Here is a 20980-nt window from a genome sequence, read left to right on the forward strand (position 1 = left end):
TAGATCACTTACAAGACATATTCTATTATTTGCTGAAAACTTGTAGGGCGGATGTAAGCTCGTTATCATTCACCAAAAGATAAAATTTGCTGCAGAAGGTACACACTTTGCAAGTGTAGAGCAGCTAATCTCAGACCACTAATAGATTTGACCTTGTATATTCACAGATATTTAAAAGTGTTATGGTTTGAAGGTCAACTCCACTGTCTCCTAGTACAAGGAAAGCGAAGAAAGGAATAAAAATTAGAAAGAATTAATTCTTCAAAAAGTTTTTACAAATCAAAACCCTGCAGTTTCACACTGAGAACAAAAGAAGCATATTAAACACCAAAGTTTATCAAGACAAATTAGGTCCCAGTTTCAAATTTTCTTTAATCTTTTGCATCTGAATGTTTTTTTGCCTCATGCTGTTTTCCCTAGTTAAATGTTAAAATGAATTCTAGCCAATACCATTGACTTCCTCCCTTAAAAATATTGAGACACATAATAAAAAATTAATTACTTCCCCTAATTTCCGTGTGATTCTTTAAAAAGATGTAAAATTCATTTAAAGTAAGTGGCGACTTTGTCTTTGAAGATCACGACAATTAACATGGATCAAAGCTTAGGTTCTGTAACGATGATAGCTTATTAGCATAATGAAATTAACTTAGAGACAAGAATCTTTAATAGGTACAACAAAAACGCTTTAATAATACTTGAAGAAAATTATGTATTTGCTAGAAGTACAACAGTTTCAGACTTTCTATCCAATTAATAAGTTGTTAATTAACTCCTTTTCCAAACAATGTGCACTTTAAGTTAACATCTGCCCATTGGATAACACTTTCCAATGGTATATTTTTTTTTTTAATATACTGTAGAACTGCAACACTGTTTTACTGGGAATTCCTTGTAGGACTATTCTTATACTAGGGAAACAGGACCCAAATATAGTAATATGCTTTCTACAGCCAACCAATTAAAAAAAAAAAAAAAAAAGAAGGCTTATTTCAAAGATGGGGAGGAGGAATGGGTAATTCCTTAATTCTGGCTGCATTGTTTGTGTGTAGTCTCAGATTTCCTTGCATTTTCAATAGAAATTATTTTCTGCAGTTTCTATTCCCCTGCAAAATGGCTCTCCGCTGATTAGTGCCTTATATAGACCTGATTTGGGAGCAATTTTCATATATTTTTAAAATATCTATTTATAGTTCCATGGTACAATATTTTACAGTCTTGTTTTATAAGACCGTAAATCAATAACTATTGGTTTTGAAGATACAGAGAGGGAAGGTTGGTCACAAAAAGTTAAAATAGAACCTTATATATAAAACCAGTGTTTTCACAGACTTTGCTTTGTAGTGCAGAATAATAAGGGCTTTCAGCACTTGAATTTTTAATTAAAATGACACACTTTTGTTTTAGGGGCTTCTGCCTATAGAGTGGTGTGGGGATCAAAAATTTCACAGAGCGTTTTGCAAGTGGGTTTGGAGAAGACACGTGACTCTGCACTGCACGGGCTGCTTAGGCCAATGATGGAACAATTAAAGAGGCCTTATTTGAAACAAATGAGTTATTATATTCTGTTGGGTCAAGGATTCATGTTTTAATAAATCCCTAATTACAGTAACTTTTCATTTAATCTGGCAAATTCTAAGCAAGCTAAGAATTTATGAGAGTTGGAATCAGCAATAAAAAATGCCTGTCTGCCATTCTGCTCAGGGCCACACAGGTTGAACTCATTTTGAGGAGCTTGGAAGGCAGGAATGTATCTCCTGAACAGGGCACTGGGACATGGTTACACCTATGTATGTATAAAATAGTATTATGCATGTCTAAAATAATATTGTGCATGTATAAAACAATATTGTACGTGTATAAAATACACTGTATATTAAACCATGAATAAAATTGTATACAGAATTATTATGTTATAGTCATTATTAATAATAACCTGGAGAGTCTTCAATCCTTGTTTTTTCAGAAATAAAAAAGAAATAAGAAGAATCAACTAAATCCCCAGCGCAGCTCAATGCAATGAGAGCGTTTCTGAGGTGGGTTATTTTTTTGCCTTGGCGAACTTTTCTACCACGACCTGTGACTACACAAAGCTTCTTGTGCACCATCCAGCCAAAACTCTTCCAGTCACTACTGGCTGAGCTCAGGATTTCTATTTCTGATCATGTGTGGTGCTGGCCAGGCTCCTCTCAGCTCCTGGTATGTGGCTGCCAGAGTACAGGCACCTTTGAGAAAAAAGCAAAATTGAGTCGTAATGAACGTTTCCATGTGAAATTTTTAGATTTTGAATTTTAGCGTTAGGATTTGCTGGTCCAACACCACCTTGAGTGCAACTCCCCCAGCCAAAGGCAAACATTGCCTCCCCTAGAACAACACCCTTATGAGAATTAACTAACAAATACCCAGCAAACAAACATAGCACAGGTTTTACCATTCACTGAAACACCTCCTTCTTTGACAACAAGGTGCCACCAATAACTCACATGGAAACTGCATGACAATGGAGAGAAATCGAGGAAACTGCTGTTTTCTGCACACAAACAGGCAGCCCCTCTACCTTTTCAAAGTTTATGGTCTCTTTACTGACCATAAATATGTAAAGTCCTGTGAATTACATCTGTAGCTGGCTGAAATTCCTTTTTGTTGTTGTTTCATTTTGAAAGTTGCTGGGGTGGGTTTGGTTGGTTGGGGGTCTTTTTATTGCAAATCGGAATTGGTCATTTTTCAGAATTTCTCCTAAGTTATCAAAGGCTGAAAATCCTTGTTTAGAAAAAAAATAGAGCAAGAACTCTATTTGTGTGACATCAAAGGGTTAAAATAACCAACACTTAAAGGAAAAAGGCAGAGATCACTTAGGACACATATTCTATTATTCGTTGAGAACCTGTAGGGTGGATGTAAGTTCGTTATCATTCACTCCTCCCTGGGGCCTGAGCTGCCCAGGAGCAATGGGGACAGCACAAAGGATATTGGTTGTGTCTCCATTTACTCAACAGCTTCCAGGTCTACCTTGTTCCCTGGATCTGGGGCAATTCTTCCACCAAAATTGCTGCAGGGATTAGTAATATGAAAAGCAGAAGGTTCTTCTCAGAGGAGACTGACCCAGTCCTGGCAGAATTTGGGGCCATGCCCTAGGGATGTCCTCGTTAGCACCCAGCTGAGCTCTCCACAAACTGAGTTCACCCACTTCCAGCAGAATCTTTCTGAAAACAAAGACACTTCCTTTAAACTCCTGGCTTTTGGCACACCACGGTTTTTTGAGGTAAAACATTTCCAAATTGTAAATCCATCAGATATCTCCCCAGTTCCAAGTTCCTTGGTATCCAAGAAATATGATACAACCTTGGCTGGGAAGTGCAGTCGAAAGAACATCATCACCTATTGCCTTTCCTGCATACTTCCATGGCATACCTATTTTTCCATGGACGACTCCCAAACTAAGAAAAGTCTCTCTCCTTGCCTCACAAAATCCAGTGCTTAAGCTGTACAAGACACTGAGTGCAGGCCAGAAACATTACAGGTTCTTCTAAATAAGACATTATTATTCTTTACAGGAGGAAAAAAGAGATCAGGCTCATCTCTAAGCTAAGAAATGCACTTACTGTTCCAAATTTTGAGTCAATATTGAGAGTTAGTTTATACATAACGCTCTAGCGGAGATTGATACAATGCCAGAAGATACTAAATTCTCATTTGTAGTGAATGACCACCACACAGAATTGCCAGCTGTGAGTTTCCTTTATGATAACAAAGAGCTTGCCAGGAAAACCCTCGGTACAAAAATGGTGCTGATAAATACATCGATTTAAAGATAACCAGTACAGCACTTCCATTGTTCACACATGGTTTCATTTTTTGGTCAGCAGAACATATTTCCCTTGCCCAGCTTCTCCTTCCAACAAGGTATTTCAGCCTTTTTCCTGCTTTGGAAACAGAAAACTCTATGACTAAATCATGAATACATGATTTAGGTTGGCCTGGCTGGACACACACAAGAGCAGGATTTGGCTGTTGAGAAATGGTGAAGTAGCAGGTTTTTGAAATTATATAATAGCATTCTTCACCCATCCTATTCCAAATTATCTGCCTAGAATTAAAAAAGAAAGGTCTATTTTTTATTGATTATTCCCTTTGAAATATCACCTTTGCCAATCAATGTGGTGTTGTTAGTCCCAGCTTTCTGGGATTTCTCGCAGTTGTGCCCTGGATTTGGGATTCTCTTGATGGCCCTGTTCTTTCAGTGATGCTGTTCCTGCCTGCTTTCAGAATAATTTCTCTTTCACACTTCATTGCATGTTTTTCTCACTGCATGGGAAAAAAACCCAAACAAGCACAAGTTTCCTTGTCTCCAGCTTCACAACTGAGCAAAACATATATTCCCTTTCCTTCCCATTCCCCCTACCCTGCTGTAGAGTTGGAAATGTTGCTTCAGACATTCATGTGCAGCATTGTGGAAAACCATGAGCAAAAATCCTGGCTGTGAATTGGGAAAGTCTGAGCAGGAGCCCTTTGGATAATGACCTGAAGGCACATTGCTCTAAAAGGACAGAATCTACCCAGGCTTCAGGTAAAGCCGTAATTTCATCTTTTTCAATTCGTATTGGTTTAAAGAAGCTTTAAGTTTTACTTGCAGATTTGGATAAGTACCTACTAAATTCCACCTCTTTAAACAGGAATTTTTCTTCAGTACTTTTGCCTTCATTGACAAGGACTTCTTAAATCTCAAGTGCCCCATGACAGACAAACTGACTCAAAGGAAGAGCCCTGTGGTGGAGTCAGCCCAATTACGATGATTTTACTCACCACTTGCAATTTAACTCTTTCTTCCTGTAAATGTTGCATCACACACTGAAGACTTCAAGGCAGAAATCATTTTAGAAAAGTTACATCACCTGTTTAAGAAAAACAAACAATCTAGAACCTAAGTTATGATGGAGGTGTTCCTCCCTATACCCACAATTGTGTTGTTACCTGCCCCTCCTCTTCCCCTCTTGAAGTTGTAGAGCAGGATGAGCCTCCCCTCAGTCTCCTCTCCAGCTGAGCAGATCAAGTGACCTCAGCCTCTCGTGTCTTCCCCTTCTTCTTTCACCGATTTTGTAGCCCAAATTTGACAGGTTGGGGTTTCAGGGTCCTGCCCAGCAATTTTCATTTGCTACTTGTATTGTACCAGCAAGAAAAGGCAGCAAGAGCCCGCTCCAGGTGCAGCCCTCGTTGCTGAGTTACAACCCAGCCACAACCCACAGCATTGCCCTGCTCCTCTTGGCCCTCATTACTGAGCTCTCAGCATTCTCACCCCTCTTGTCGCCTCTTTAATAAGAAATAAAGTTGTTTGTTTATTTTATACCTATTTAACTTGTCATTTAAGATTTGCAGAATGCCATCAATCTCTGCCTCAGCACGTTGACCTCACTTTAATTGGTGGGGCTCTAAATTCTGCACAGATGTTATTACTGTGAATTTAACTTTATATAGCAAGAAATTCGGGGCTGCCATATGCTGTCTTTTATGAGCTTGCAGTTTGCAATGAATATCCATGACTAATGCTTGTGACCCAGGTAAGCCCGTGATTAGGGAAGGTAAAAGGTTTACCCAGCTTTATTGCAGCACTTTCAGTAATTTCACCAACAACTAATGAACACATCTCCCCTGCCTCTGCGTTGGTACAAAAATTGCTTGGCTCTTCTTAATATATCTGTCAACATCTAGAGCCATTCTGGGACTCTCATGAGTCAGCCAAAATTTTCTACATTCATAGATTGCGTATCAGAGGGGATAAGATGATTTCCTCTGATATCCAGCATAAATCAGACCTTTTTTATGTTTTTCTAGTGGTTTCTAGTTGTGCTTGGGGGGGGTTGGCTTTTTTTTTGTTGAATAAACTGAGGCAAAACTTTCTGAAGGTTAGTAGGATTTAGCCAGGTGCTAAATCCAGAATTCAAATACATCTACTAAGTCTAGACAGAGGTAGAAAAAACAGAGATACACGGAAAATTAGGAAAAACTTTATGAACTGTGATCTATCGTAAACATCTTAAATTTCTTTCCACCCAAAACAATAGCTTCAGTTTAGTTGAAGCTCCAAGAAAACCTGTTCACTGTTAGTGACCTTATTGGTCTAAAGGCCAGGGAGAAGAAAACATTATTTCAGCTGAAGGGAAAACTGGAGAGAAAAAAAGTAGGAAAAAGAAAAAGCCAGTGGGTTTGAATTAGTCATGCATATATTTGCAATGCAAAGTAGGAGAAAGTCTTCAATCAACAGAGAACTGAGGTTGTGGTGCCTCCTCACTGCAGGAATGGAGTCAGGAAAGCTAACTTATCCCAAGATAGAACTCTCCAGGCTTTCAAAAGTGATTACATGGAGTGCAGCAGCAGGTAGAGGCACCTGTAGATCAGAAGTCCTTGCCCAGTCTTATTTCCATGTCTCAGCCTTACTCCTGCTAAACACTTTGCCCAACGATCAGCAAACAATAATGAATTCCTGCTCACTGTCAATAACATTTATCACAACCAGAAGCATAGAAAAAATCCTGAAAATATGAATAAATCTGAAGCACTCCAAAGTTGAAGTTGCTGGTTAATAAGTAGAAATATGTTTGCAGCAGGTCCTGTGTTCCCAGCAGCTCTGTTCACGTCTACGGAGTCAGCTCACGAAACAGGAATTGGAGCGGTGCTCTCATGAGTCACTCTGCTTGGAAACCTTTGCATATTTAAAAAAAAAAATAAAATCCACAATCAAAAAAAGCCCCCATGCATTAAAAGTATCTTAGCCAAGCATGTTATTTCTCTTAAACATACAACAAAACACAACTGTCTTCAAGGCAAATATCCTCTGTTTTATTACCTTAGATCACCTTTCAGTGCTGTAATCATGCCATTAGGATTGCAGTTCCTGGCTCCAAAAGAAATAACCACCTAACTATAAAATTCTGGTTTCCCAGTCTATTTTGGGGGGACAACCAGAGTTCAGTGGGTCTGAGCCCCCACCACTGAAACCGATGGCAGTGGGTTCAAGTCTCCTGCTCCGTGGTGTATCCCAAGGAGAATATTTTTTTTTCTCAGCTGCAGTTTCTAACAGATGTTCAGGCAGCTCATGTCATTCTTCTGAACTAAATTAGAGAGCTGTGTCAGGAAAAAAGTGTGGACAGTCTGTGTCACCCACAGATGCACCAGCAACATTCCAGCTGGTACCACCAGGGGCTTCTGTGTTTCTGGTGTTTTCTTTTGTAGCCTAAAAAAACTTTGAAATGGGGAAAAGAGGAAGTTTCTTCATTTGCCTTATAGGTGGAAATGAATTTGAAGAGTAAATCATTAAAATCAGTCTTCTACAGGTCTGCATGGGGTCACCAGAGTGACTCCAAGGATCTTAGCTTTTCCTCTGAGACTTTTTACCTTTCTGTGCAATATCCTCCAGGATAAGAGCCCAAACCCTTTGGTTCCAGCCTATTACAGCTAGAACAGGCTTAGAGTGTGGGAATTCCATATTTCATATTTCATAACATATTGTAATGCGTTATGTTTTATTGTCACTACCTCTGGAGCCAGGAAAGTTGCATCTGTCATGAGTAACTTCTGCAAAAAATAGGATAGTGGAGACCAAAGAATAACAAAAAAGATTTCACACTAAGAGGCCCCTCCCTGCAACAACAGCATTCATCAATAATGATAATATCAAGTGGCAGCAAGACACAAGTGTCCTTAAACTACCTTTGTGCATCTCTACACTGTTTTCTTGTCCCATCCTGCAGACAAGGTTTGGATCCTGCCCTCCCAGGTGGTCCAGATGTGTGCAAAAGCTGCATCAACAAGTGTTAGGTAACACGTCCATAGAACGAATCAGCTCAGCACAACCCCAAGGGATGCTCAAAGCTACTTTTAATCCTGGACACGTCAGCTGCTGCTGGGCTTGACAGGCCTGACTTACCATGGATGTGCAGACTAGGACTCCAGTGGCCCTTAAATAATGAATTTATTCTTTTTTAAGAACAAGATTGCAGGTATACTTCAATCCCTTTTCAAGGTGACTTCTTAGCACTCTGCTGTGTATCTGCTGTGTTTCCTGAGGTCAAATCAGTGGCAGCTTTAATTGCACTTACAAAGAATGCTGCTAAAATGGGCACAGAGTCCTAAACTCAATGTTTTCTTCATTATTTTGCAACTTTGGGAGCCTGCCAACATCGTTGTGAGATTTGGCATGCACTTACCTGGAAAGAATGAGGCTTAATATTTCATTTCAGCTTTGCAAGGTTTCCTCCTCCCGCCAAAAAAAGAGCAAGCAGAAGAATCAGAAACACAGGCAAAGGGCAAGGCTGGTCCTTCTGATGTGGGTATAGGCTCTACAAGGTTCTGGAGGGCTCTCCTGGAAATCAAGAGCAGCTCCACCACAAGTGGCTGCACCTTTAGCAGCTGCTCCTCCACTCTGCAAATTTGTGTTCACAGGGAATATTCTTACCGCCTCCTTCCTAAGGCTGGATTGGTAGGTCACAGAATCATTAAGGCTGGAAAAGACCTCTAAGATCATCAAGTCCAAAAATTAAGAGGTGAGAGGTTTGTCACGCTTGGAGGTGTGAACTGCAAAAGCCAAGCTGAGAGCCTCACCTGCAGCCTTAAAGACAGATCCGTGTTTAACTCCTGCTTTAGACCTTCAATATAGAAAATAATCCTCATGCAGCTGTAACTTGGTACTTGGAATGCACAGACTACCTCGTGTTGACAATTTTAATGTAAAATGCTTTGACAGCCTCAAAAAGGAGTGGAAATAAAGGTTACCACAAGAGCTGCTGCTCACCAATACCTTGGCAAGTTAAGGCCAGGTTGGACAGGTTTTGGAGCAACTTGGTTTAGGGGAAGATGTCCCAGCCATGGCAGGCAGGCTGGAACAAGATGAGCTTTAAGGTTCCTTCCAGCCCAAATCATTCTGTGATTTTGTGAAATCAAGCTTCTGCTTTCCTGGGTTGCTTCAACAAGGATTCAACTCACCCATGTAAAGTGAAGGTTTCCCTTTTGCTGGTTTAAAACAGGGCTTCCACAGGGCTGAGACCCCTCTGGAAAATCATGACATTGGAGCTGGGTTTCTCATGGGCCGGGATGGTACTTACGCAGTGAAGGTGCTGCCTGGAACCAGGGCAGTTCCTGAGCATCTTGCCTGGGGTGAGCATCAGGAAAGGGAGACCCACTGCAATGCCTCCTCCATTGGGATGCTTCAGCTGTTGAACAGAAGTGTTTTCCTGGTTAGGTTCCTGGAGCTGTGCTTCCCCCATCCACAGTGTCCAACTTCCTCCATGCACACTGCAAAGACTCCTTGACTCCTGACTCAAGCTAAAATAACCTAGCAGGCCTACAATTTAAGCACAGCTATGTCAAAACCCTTCTGTGGATCCAGTCTTCCCTCTGCAGCTGCCTCACTGAAAGGATTCAGCTACTTGGGAAATGAAGCACTGTTCACTGGGAATGAGGATGTCAGATACAGCTTCCAAAGGAGCGATGCCTCGGTATATTTTGGTTTCATATTCTTATGTCAATGACACTGGTAGGAAATGGGAAAAGGTAAAAGCTCTGTGAGGCGTGCAAAATGAGCGTGGACAAGGAATGGGAGTGTGACAGCAGGGGCCGGCACGGCTGTCACCGGGACCAGCAGAACACATCCCCCAAGGGCCTGAAGCCCTTCCAGCACTCCCTACTCGAAGAGCTAAATTTTGCTGTTTGCCTCAGCGGCATAAATCGGCAGCATTCTGACTGAATCCCATAAAAGTAAATCAGTGTAAGTGAGGCCAGACCGCGGCCCCGCAATCCTGCAGGAGCAACGCTGGGAAAAAGGGCCGGCGATCGCAGCGAGCGGCGGCTCCCGCCACGCTGGTGGCAGAACACGGAGTCAGCCAGGGAGCAGCTGGGAGGCAGCCAGATGGGCAATGAAAGGGGCACAGCCAGCGCCTCAAAAAAATAGGTTTTTAATTGTAGGAAATTTTGCAAGACATAAAATTGAATTATTTTCCTTTTTGCTCCAGCAGCAGAAATGTAAATGCTGCCGTTCGCACAGTGAGGGGTTTTTTAAGTTGTTGTTGAGAGGCTGCGCTTAAAAAGGGGCTGGTATTAATCATCTCTACGTCAGGCAAGTTTAAAGGGGCACATGAGGCAGTTCCTTGGAGGAGCTGATGGACAGGAGTCTATTTCGCTGGCTGGTGTTTTTTTCAGAGAGGGTATCAAATGGGTCCACGTGGCATGAACAGAACATAGCTCCAGATGGGAGAGCAGTTCCCATCTCTTGCAGAGTAAATCTGCTGTTTGAGACTATATTCTATGACTGAAATTTTATACATATGACTTTGTTGGAGCTGGGATCTCTTCCTTTGAAAATGTGCTACAATAATAATTGCATTTACCAGTTGCCAGTCCTTCTCGCGAAACGTGGGGGCTTTTTTTTTCTGTTCGGATTGTGAAATTAATTGTCTCTAGCTAATATAATTAAAAACAAACACTTCGGATTTCAGCAGAGGGAAATGGGAAGGGAGAAAGAGGAAAAAAAAAAAGAAAAAAAGCAAACTGCAGCCCTGATTTTCTATTGACAACAAGAAAGCTCTGCCATCCCTGAACTGTTTAATTATTGAAATGAACTGTAACAGTACACTGGATTGTTGCCGAGGTCACCGAGTAGTACTGGATGTCAAGAGGAAAGCAGCAGCTCCAAGAGCCCTGCAACGCCCCAGGCTCCGGGTGAAATCCCACACACTTTTTCTCAAGCATTCAGGCTCTGATAGGTAGCCTGATAGCACGGCCGATTTGCTGGTATTACAGAGGTCCGACGGTGCTTGCTTGTTTTAAGACGAGCCAAACTATGCTCTGGTGACCACCGTGACGCTGTGATTCCCATGCCCTATCGCATTCCTCTTTCTCAGATCCCAGGCATTTTTTTTTTCCCCTACGTGCAGTCCAGGATGTAGACAAATGAATTCCAAGTGACCTATGTGGGGGTGGACTCTTTGGAAACAAACAACAAAAATAAGATATCTCCTGTCCTCACTTTTTCATTTGCTCGTTCCCTGGATACAGTTTATTCGTGGCAATGAAATACACATTGTGTCTCTGGAGTTAGATCCAGCAGCAACATCTTTACCACCCCCTAACCTTGGTGCTTTTTTTTTTTCCTCCTTTTTTTTTTCTTTTCTTTTCCCGATTTCCTATTTAAGCCTTTACAAAAGACATCTTGTTTAACATTATCTGCTCCTTTGGAAGCCAGGCTGCCCTTTAAAGCCTATCATATCAAGGCTTGCTATTGATTTAAACAATGTTTTTTTACTGGAAAAAGTTTAGGAAACTGGAAGTTTTGTAAAAAATTCTTGTCCATATCTGCACTGGTAGGAGGGTCTGCTGGACAAATAATCACTGTTTGCAGGGAAAGGGAAAAACTTCTTTAGAATCTTTCATAGTGAAGAAAATCCTATAGATACAAAAACTGCTAAAAAGAAATAAAACTGCAGTTGAGGAACAGACAATAAACATTTCAGATTGCTTTATGGCACACTATTACAGGCAACTATCTTGCTTAAGTAGGCATAACATTTTTCACAGTATATATTTAAGGTTTTTTTATGGGGTGGATTAACAGCAGGGAAACATAGCTCTTAAAGGGAGGGGAGAAATAATTTCTGCCACTCCAGTGGCCTGATAGGTCACAAAAATCTTATAAAAATGGCCAGAGAAATGCACTGCATGGTCAGGCAGGAACAGCCTCCAGCCTACCCTGATGCTCGTGTTGTGGACTGCACACAGAGCCCACGAACAACAGAACCTGGGAGTGAGCCCTGGGGTCAGTTCTGGCCCTGCAGGCACTGGGGAGGCTGCACTGGTTTCCAAGAGTGCTGCTGGGACACCTGTGGAAGATGCAGCTCTGCAGTCTGGTGAGAGCAGCACTGGAAAGAGGTTTCTGCTGGGAGACACCGCTCCTCTCCCACCACTGGCACTCTTGGAGCATCCATGAGCCCACTGGCAGCAGCCCCTTGTTCCTGCTGTCAGAGTCAGCCTGCCTTCCTCACCACAGGCCAGCTATCAGGCTGTTTGGGCCACCACAGCCCCCCCATGGACCTCAGCCATGCTCCAGAGTGGCTCTCAAGGACAGCAAGCTATGCAGCGACATCCCCTTCCAGGCTGCCAACTGCTGCTAGCTTGAAACAATGAAACAAAAAATAATGGGAAAAGAACAGCACTGTGCTGGATTCCCTTTGGCTTCATTAAAATTAGTGACGTCCTTCAGTTCTGGGTGCTCCAGAGCTCTCCTGGCTGTGCACAAAGCAGAACCCAGAGGGGCAGGATCCTGCCTGGCAGAGGGTTCTCTGCCCCGACTCCATGGGCTGATGGGGTGGGTTTGCCAGTTCACAGAATCCCAGAAAGGTTTGGGATTGAAAGAAACCTTAAAATCCATCCTGTTCCATCCCCTGCCATGGGCAGGGACACCTTCCACTGTCCCAGGGTGCTCCAAGCCCTGTCCAACCTGGCCTTGGACACTTCCAGGGATCCAGGGGCAGCCACAGCTTCTCTGGGCGCCCTGTGACAGTGCCTCCCCACCCTCGTAGGCAACAATTCCTTTCTAACATCTAATCTAACCCTGCTCCCTGTCAGTTTAAAACCAAATCCCCCTGGTCCTATCACTCCATGCCCATGTGAAAAGTCATTCTCCAAATATTTAGCTAATTTTTTAGCAGTCCAAAGGAAATGAGAGGAAACTGATTTTTGTTGTTCCCCATGGAGTAACAACTTGCCCTGTTCCCCAGTTTACTTTTACCTCCTTGGAAACAAACACTTTTTACTCCAGATGCTCCCACCAGTGGCTGAGTCCTCATGGGACCTCCTTCACCTTCCTGGAATATGCAGAGTTGCCACAGAGGCAGAGGAGCTGATCTCTTTGTAAATTATGTGCACTGAACTAAGCAATTTAACAGTTCATTCCCCCAGGTAGCCACTGACCACTGTATGTCTATCTACTTAATCTGGCAATTAATCTCTGGGAGGCTGGTAGTCATTTTAGATTAACTTTTTAATCGTAAAAATTAGTAAGCAACTTTCTTCTGGTTAATTTTTCTTTTTATTTGTTAGTTTTTCCACATATTTCCAGTGGTCATCTCATCTACTAAATTCGTTCATCCTTTTTAATGCATGACTTTGGGAATCAGAGGTGGGGGGAGGAGGGAGAGTTGCTAAGAAATTGGAAAACATTTTACATTTTTTAAGTAGGTAAGATTAAATGTTTGTGCCATAGTTTACAATTATAATAAAATAAATCTAGAAACTATTTCATGTATGAGAGCATGTGCATTAGAAAACATATTTCTGTAACAGATAACCATCTTCTGAACAGTAGAATGCTGGTAATTTGTCAGTTTTTCTTTTAATTAAAACTGTGAATATAGTTCATGCTCTGTTTGATTCAGTGTCAACATTTTGGATGGGGGCTAAAACTGATTTCCTCTTAAATCTCTGCATTTCTCAGGACAACTGATGAAGTGTGCCTTAACATTAAGCTCATGAACCCATGAGGTTTGCCTCTTTCAAGATCAGTAAATCAAGAGATATTAGAGCAACAGCCCTGATAAGACTCAAGACTTCTAACACTTCTGTAAATGCTCTCTTTACCAAAACTGCATCCATTTTTCCTCTCAGACAACCTGTTTTAATTCATTGCATCATTACCAAGCTGGTCCACTGTAAAATGAATTAAAATTACGCTAGTTAGGAATTCAATTCTGAATATTTTTCTCAGTGCAAGCCATGAAACTTTTACACTATTTAATATTTCTTTTCTTAACAACAGAAATATCTGCCTGGTGTTTCTCTAAATAATTTTAAAAAATATTTTCTTTTTTGAATTTTCAGTCCTCCTTTCTGGAAATATGAAAACTTGCATGGTCTGTGTTGGAAGGGACCTTAAAGCTCATCCAGTTTCACCCCCTGCCATGGGCAGGGTCAACTTCCACTATCCCAGGGTGTTCCAAACCCCAATGTCCAACCTGGCCTTGGACATTTCCAGGGATCCAGGGGCAGCCACAGCTTCTCTGGGCACCCTGTGCCAGGCCTCCCCACCCTCACAGACAAGGATTTTTTCCATATATGCAACCTAAATTTCTCCTCTTTCAGTTTGAACCCAGCACTCCTTGTCCTGTCACTACATTCCTGATGCAAAGTCCCAGATCTGGGTGAGTTTGGAGCCCCAGACTTCATTTCTGTTACACAGAGAGTGGAAACAACCACCACATTTCTTTAAAACACATCTCACCGTATTTAACTCCAAGCCCCAGTTCCTTCTACCATGCTTATTTTAATAAATACTCATGGCACGCAATAAAATTAAAACATCAGTGAACAAAACAGATCCACATGAATTTTTCCCCAGGGATTAGGAACGGAGAGGAAGCACATCTGGTACAGGAGAGTTGTGTTGCCAACTGTGCTCAACTGCCCCACTGATAGGTGAGTACAGCGATAATCTCATTTATCTGCAGTGTACCTGAGTGCTTCTTGGACCAAAGCCTGGGGAGGGCAAAGGCAAAGACTGAAAATTGAGAAAGCCCACTCAGAAAAGATGGCAACTTTCAGATGTAATCACCCTGGTAGTGAGGTACTTGATTCCCTGGGAATTACTTCAAGACAAACATGGTGAGAATTACGCTGGAGAGGATGTGAGGAAAAGCACACCATGAGAAAGAGGAGCAGATGCATCTTTTGAGCTCAGTATTCCTCATGCCTCTAACTTCACATGCCCTTTACACAGCCTTCTACTAATTTTTCTACACTGATAATCTATAGAACCTAATTACACAAAGTCTAAAAAAGCTCCTTCTACGAAAGGCATAATGCTGATATCTGAGTCACGAGCACAGTTAATGTAATCTAACACATATTGCGGGAACTTACTGCACACAGATATTACCAATTAGCACATGATTTTAACAATCAACATTCATGCAATTAATAGAACACTTCATATTCCTTCTAATTTTGAGCTCTGCATGAGCATATGTTATCATGACGGAATGTGGGATCATTTATTTATACTGGAAGCAAGGCACCACATAGAAATCAGAGATGCTGAAAGTTAGCCTGAAACTGAAACAGGCTCAGCTTTGCACTGAGGAAAGAATATTATTAGTCTGACTTCTAAAAGTTGAACCTTTACCTTACCTTCTTGTTGATCCTTGCTGTTGGCGAACTTCTGGAGAGGAAACTGCATCCTGATTACAGTTGGGGACTACAACAATCAGTTCATCAACAAGCACTTCTCTCTAAAACTGAAAACTATAACTTAAACATCACTCAAAAAAAAAAAAAAGAGTAAACATATACTGCTTAGATATTTAAATATATATATATTTTTTTCAAAGATAACAATAGCTAAGCACCTGGTTTTCCATAACATATTTATTATTTTACTTTGTTGTGAACTGGGAAGAATTACTACACTTACAGGGCAGATGAAGGTTTGAGGCACACAGAGAATAAACCCAGATCCCCACAGCGTTTAGCCACACACTTACTTTGAATTCCATAGGATTTAGGGATTTGATACCTTTAGGATCCAGTCCTGTCTATTTTTCTGGCAGCAGAGGAAGCAGGGAGGCAAATACCTGTTTCCCAGAGTGGTTGCCAGCTTCCCTTACCTGTCTCTCTCTTCTTCCTCCGTGGAGCTGATATCAGCAAGAAGCAACAAAACCTTGCTTTAATTACTGAAGCCATAGATGTGTTACTGGCTCATTAAGGAGACAAGATGCTCAGTGAAGAAGGTGTTTTTTACACATAGATTGGAAGGACTCACACTGCACTGCTGCAGTGGCTGGAGCTGCTACATTCCCTGTCTGGCTCTGAGAAGGATAACGTCAAAACACTGGGACTGTGCGAGCCTTCACTCCAGAACCTCCTCGCATCTCCAGCTGCCTGGTTGCAGACATGTCCCACACATGGTTCCTGCCACTGAACACATTCCTGCAGGCCTTCCCAGCCAAACACGCCCTTCAGGAGCTCCCCCTGGCAGCCTGAGTACACACATGTGCCATGCTAGCATCCCACCGTACCGACCCTCCCTTCAGTTTCAGAAGATCTCTCCTCTGATCCTGCTCTCCATATGCTTTGGAGAATGTGGCAAGAGTTGCTGTCACCAGGGAGTCCCTTTCCACTTGCAGTAGAAGGTGGTGGCTGTTCCCTCTTTGCCTTTACACTGGATTAGGAACAGCATTAGATTCTCTTGGGCTTCTGCTTTGGGAAGAGCTCTAAGCCCAGCATGAGGAGGCTGCAGGTGGAGGGAATTCTCTCCAGCAGCAGGTACCAAAGCACCTTAGACTGCAGATGTAGACTCTAAATCATTGTGTCTTTCCCTCTTTCAAGACAAGCTCCTGAGAGAATTTGGTTTACCACACATCTGACATGTACTTATGAACAGGAGAAAAGCAGCCATTCTCTGGGTATAGCTGTATTTCTAAAAAATGTCAGAGGAGTATTTATGTCTCCCATTGCTGTCCCCTCCATCGAGGGAGCCTTCACAAAAACATCAACTTTTGGGCTGCTGCTGTTTTAAACAAGAACAGATTACAGCAATCTACAGGTTGTCAAAGAAAAGAGAGATTTCACCTGTGACTGCGCCTCTCATGTTTATCTCAAGGGCTCTCCAACAGGGTATTGGTAAAAAAAAGTGGTGAACCCTCTGTGAAAGTCAGTGTCTGGTTGTGCAATATGCACGCTTGGAAAGAAGGATGCAGTTCAGTCAGTCCAGATTTCCATGACGACCAGGGGAGATGCACAATTATATAGACAAACGAGAGGGGGGAAAAAAGGAACGTCTCAAATTCAGTTTGCCCAAGGTAACTTCAGTGAAGGTAATAGAGCAGCATGAGTGTCACTGACAGGGAGGCAAACTAAGCATAAAGGTTTCTACGCTGACTAAATACATTAGCAGTGGCCTTCCTGCCAAAAAGAAACCAAGAGATACTTTTTTCCACCAATATTTTCAGTAAACTTCCATTTTTCTTAACCATTATTTTTATTGAAGGCTTTGCTGCACAAAGAATCCAGGGGGAACAGGAAATCACATAATGGTACAGGTTGGGGAATTCTCTAAAAATACGTAACCATGGCACCCTTGTCATTACCAATCAAGTATTCTTGATAAAAAGTAAAGTAATTAGCCTTTGAGAGGAGCATAAAGCTAATTAAAAATGACAACTTAGTCATCTCAACAAACAACAGCACAGAACCAGTCCAGAGTTCTAACTATAGCAGCGACGTGATAACCTGACCTGCCACAACCACTTGCCTTCAACCCCTTAAAAGAAACCAGTTTCTGAGAGTGAAACTTTGATAACCTCTTCCTTTGGTGTAAAATTTAGATCTGTCTCATCTACCATCCAATATTTCTGTTTGTTCTCTGAGTTTCTGCATCTTTTTCTAAGACAGTTTTGCCCAACTATCAGAAATTTTTGTAACTGAAATGATGGAAAGTCGTGTAGTCTCCTAAAAGGAGATGACAAAATGTGAAGCATGAACATATGCATTGTCAAAAAAATTCACAAGTTGCAAATGAGTTTAGTCTCATAACAAAGTTGCTTGCTCAGAATTTATAAATAATAACCAGAAACAAAAAGAAACCACTGGTCTCTCACTGAGAGGGCAACTGGGGTTCTGTCCTCTCACAGGTGGTAATGACAAGGTTTTAATTAATTTCTATGGAGCAAGAATGAATCTTTCTTCTTTTCTTGCTCTGCAAAAACCCTTGAGAAGGACACATTATCAGAAAATTATTACAATTACCACAGTTTTTCTTAGCAGGTGTGTTTACTCACATTGCAGGTACAGAAGGAAACAAGTTGCTGTATTTTCGTGGAATCATGGAATGATTTGGTTTGGAAGGAACCATGAAGATCATCCAGTCGCACCCTCTTCCAAGGGCAGGGACACCTTCCACTATCCCAGGTTGCTCCAAGCCCCATCCAGCCTGGCCTTGGGCACTTCCAGGGATCCAGGGGCGGCCACAGCTTCTCCGGGCACCCTGTGCCAGGGCCTGCCCACCCTCACACAGAGGATTTCTTCTCAGTATCCCACCTAACACTGCCTCCTGGCAGTGGGAAGCCATTCCCCGTGTCCTGTCCCTCCATCCCTTGTCCCAGGCTTCTCTCCAGCTCTCCTGGAGTTCCTTTAGGCCCTGGAAGGGGCTCTGAGGTTTCCTTTTTGAAATCACCAGATTCTACTAAATATTTCCTAACATAAACGTTTATATTTTATATATATGTAATTAAATACATTAACTGCAGTCAGCAACCCATGGCACTACATTCCTTAGAGCTGAGAGCTCATTCTCTTTAAGAATTAGAGTTACGGAATCACAGGATCATTAAGGTTAGAAACAACCTCTGAGTTCATCAAGTCCAACCACTACCCTAACAAAGCTGAAGTGCCCTAACCTAAGGTGTGTGCACACAACAGAGTCTCCACAAAGTTGTGATGCAGCTCCTGAGCTCATACTCACAGATTTAAAAAGGATAAACTGGTACTGTGATGGGCCAAGCCCAAACATTGGCTCCTCAACAGGTCCTGCTGAGTGATGCTGGTACTTCATCACGCTGACAGACTTTCCTCAAGCACGCAGGAAAGAGAGATTTGATCCTCAAAATAGGGATTGACTGGAATAGCAAAAGAGGTAGAAGAGATTATGGTTATGTTTTGAGTATCCCACATTAATATTTGACTATAGTTCCAGTTCCTGCTTGCTGGGAAGGTCAGAACAGTGACTTAGAGAAGGCCTGAGGCTGCTGAGACACGACGCAAAAGAAGCACCCCGTGAAACAGAATGATTGCAATGCAATGCAAGAAGTGAAAATTTAAGCTCCTTTGACTTACAGTATATATAAATATGTGAGAGGGTAAAATACTTACAGATGTGTATCTAGACCAAATAAAAAAGCCTTGTAGAGACAGGGAAATATGTATCTTGTGCTGCACCGCTTCCAGTCCTAGGAAAGCTTGAAGCAGAAATAAAATGTTTGCTTATATTCTGAATAAACGTTGGATGAAAAGAAATTCTGAGCAGCCGTGAACTAGATAAAGACCTTGATCCTGCTCTGTAATGCTTGGTAAGACACAGCTCAGGAAGGCCAGTTCTGGCTTAGGAAAGAGAGTCTCCCTAAGCCTCCTCTGCAGCCGATGGAGGGAGGGATCATCCATTCCCGGCTGGAGTAAGCCGGCATCATTCCACTCCAATCCGTGGAAGCAGACCAACATATACAGGCTGAACATCTTAGGCTGGGATCCCAAATCTACAGATCTGCACCTCTTAATAATTATTTATATGCCAAACCTAACAACATTGGACAACCTTCCTGAGCCCTGATTTACAAGCTTTTCATTGAAAACATTTTCAGGGTCAAATTCTCCTCCAGTTGAATTCTGTATCACAAATTTGGTGCAGTTTTGGGTTATTCCAGTTTGCTTTTTCAATTCTTTGCAGTGTTTCCTCAAACATGTTTGTAAAGACTTGTGTCTAAAAGAGTTTTAAAGGCCCTAAAGGAAATGCAGTTTCTTTTCATACGCCTACAGGACAAGCAGGTGTTCTGGTCTCAGACTCTTACACGTTATAGGACATCAGGGAAGATAAGAGAAGTGCTGCTTTTCTCTTCCTTTTCTACTTTCCCCAAGCAAAAAATAAAGTTTTACAGGGATGAGGTAGTTATCTACAACACCTGCAAGGAGCATGCATCTACTTGATCTTTTGACATGCCATTTTCTTGTGTGGGGATGGTGGAGATGAAAATGAGTTATTTTTCTAGTAAGGAAAGGAGAAAACGGTGAAATCTCCACTTACTTGTGTACCTCACTTTAGACCTACAGGCTCTAAACTTAATTCCAACTTTAACCTGGAGAAAGAAATGGAAAAAATTCTCTGTAAGGAACAAGACTGTGTTGGCAGCAGAGTGGATTCAGTGATCTAATAGTTCTTTTTCCAGCTCTGATTTCTTTGCTACTATTAATAAAAAGGAAAGAAAAATGATGGACCACTCCAAACAAATTGTTACCATAAACCAACAGCAAACATCAGAATTGGCCCTTTAAGAGTTGTGTGGAGAGAGGGAGAGGACTAATAATGTACCTTTCCGGGTCCTGGGCTATGTTTATCTCCCATATTTATTTAAAAGCAAATCAAAATACTTTTAAGCAAGTCGGCTGGTTCCAAAATTAGGAACAATTGAACAAAGAGGAATCTGCTAATTCCAGATGGAGTGCATATAGTCCCTTGGCACTTATTACTTACCAAATGTTTCAGAAAGCAAACACATGACCTAAAAGATTTCGTGAGTGTGGGGGTCCTCAAAAAGCTTTTAACAAGTCATGTCTTTCCAACTGTATTTACTTTACCCACACACAAAACCCCACTTCGTTTTCCTTTCGTTTTTTGGGGTTTTTTTAAGGCAGACAATGCTGCCTTTAAAGACTATTTATGGATGATTCAGTTATCCCACAAGGGCAGGAGCTCCAAAGGTGTCTCCTTTGAAAGGCTTCAGCTGTGGAGCATCTGCTGTCTGCCAGGGCCACCTTCCCTGGCAGGCGCAGGTGTTTTCTAAAGTGGGATCGTCCTGCCCAGCACTGCAGGAAATGGGCACCCACAGATGGTTTCTAATCTCAAAGAGATGCAAGATATTTCACTGTTGTGGTTTTTTTTTCTTTTAAATCTTGCTCCTTTGCACACCAAAGTTGTCCTCCAGCATCCTGCGAGGGAGTGCCAAGCCACCGTCATGACACATCTCCAGGCAAATTAATTGAGATTTTTTTTTTTTGTATGCATTTCATATTCGTTACTGAGGTGTTTAAAATTAATTTCATAGGAAAATGAGTCTAATGAATGCAACTTGGAATTTTTTAGGGAGTATTATATTCCATTATTATAATTGTTTCCTCCCCTAATTAAATACTTCGGGGGAAGAATAAAGTAGAAATTCTTGATTTTTGAGGCAGTTAG

At 41.8% G+C, this 20980-nt stretch overlaps 1 long non-coding RNA gene across 1 annotated transcript in view; it reads right to left on the reverse strand.

Annotated features, from left to right (window-relative positions):
• Nucleotides 1–664: 664 nt before the first annotated feature.
• The window catches only part of LOC121670604, a 140656-nt gene continuing 120340 nt past the window's right edge, over nt 665–20980 (reverse strand). Inside the window, exons 17-19 of the long non-coding RNA XR_006018169.1 lie at nt 15166–18650; nt 9096–9203; nt 665–6697 (exon numbers count right to left, since the gene is read on the reverse strand). This is a non-coding gene — a long non-coding RNA (uncharacterized LOC121670604). The remainder of the gene's footprint in view (nt 6698–9095; nt 9204–15165; nt 18651–20980) is intronic.

Source organism: Corvus kubaryi, unplaced genomic scaffold (assembly GCF_017639235.1).
Source record: "Corvus kubaryi isolate FWS band 111438036 unplaced genomic scaffold, C.kubaryi_AGA036_p1.0 37396, whole genome shotgun sequence".
Lineage (NCBI taxonomy): Eukaryota > Metazoa > Chordata > Aves > Passeriformes > Corvidae > Corvus > Corvus kubaryi.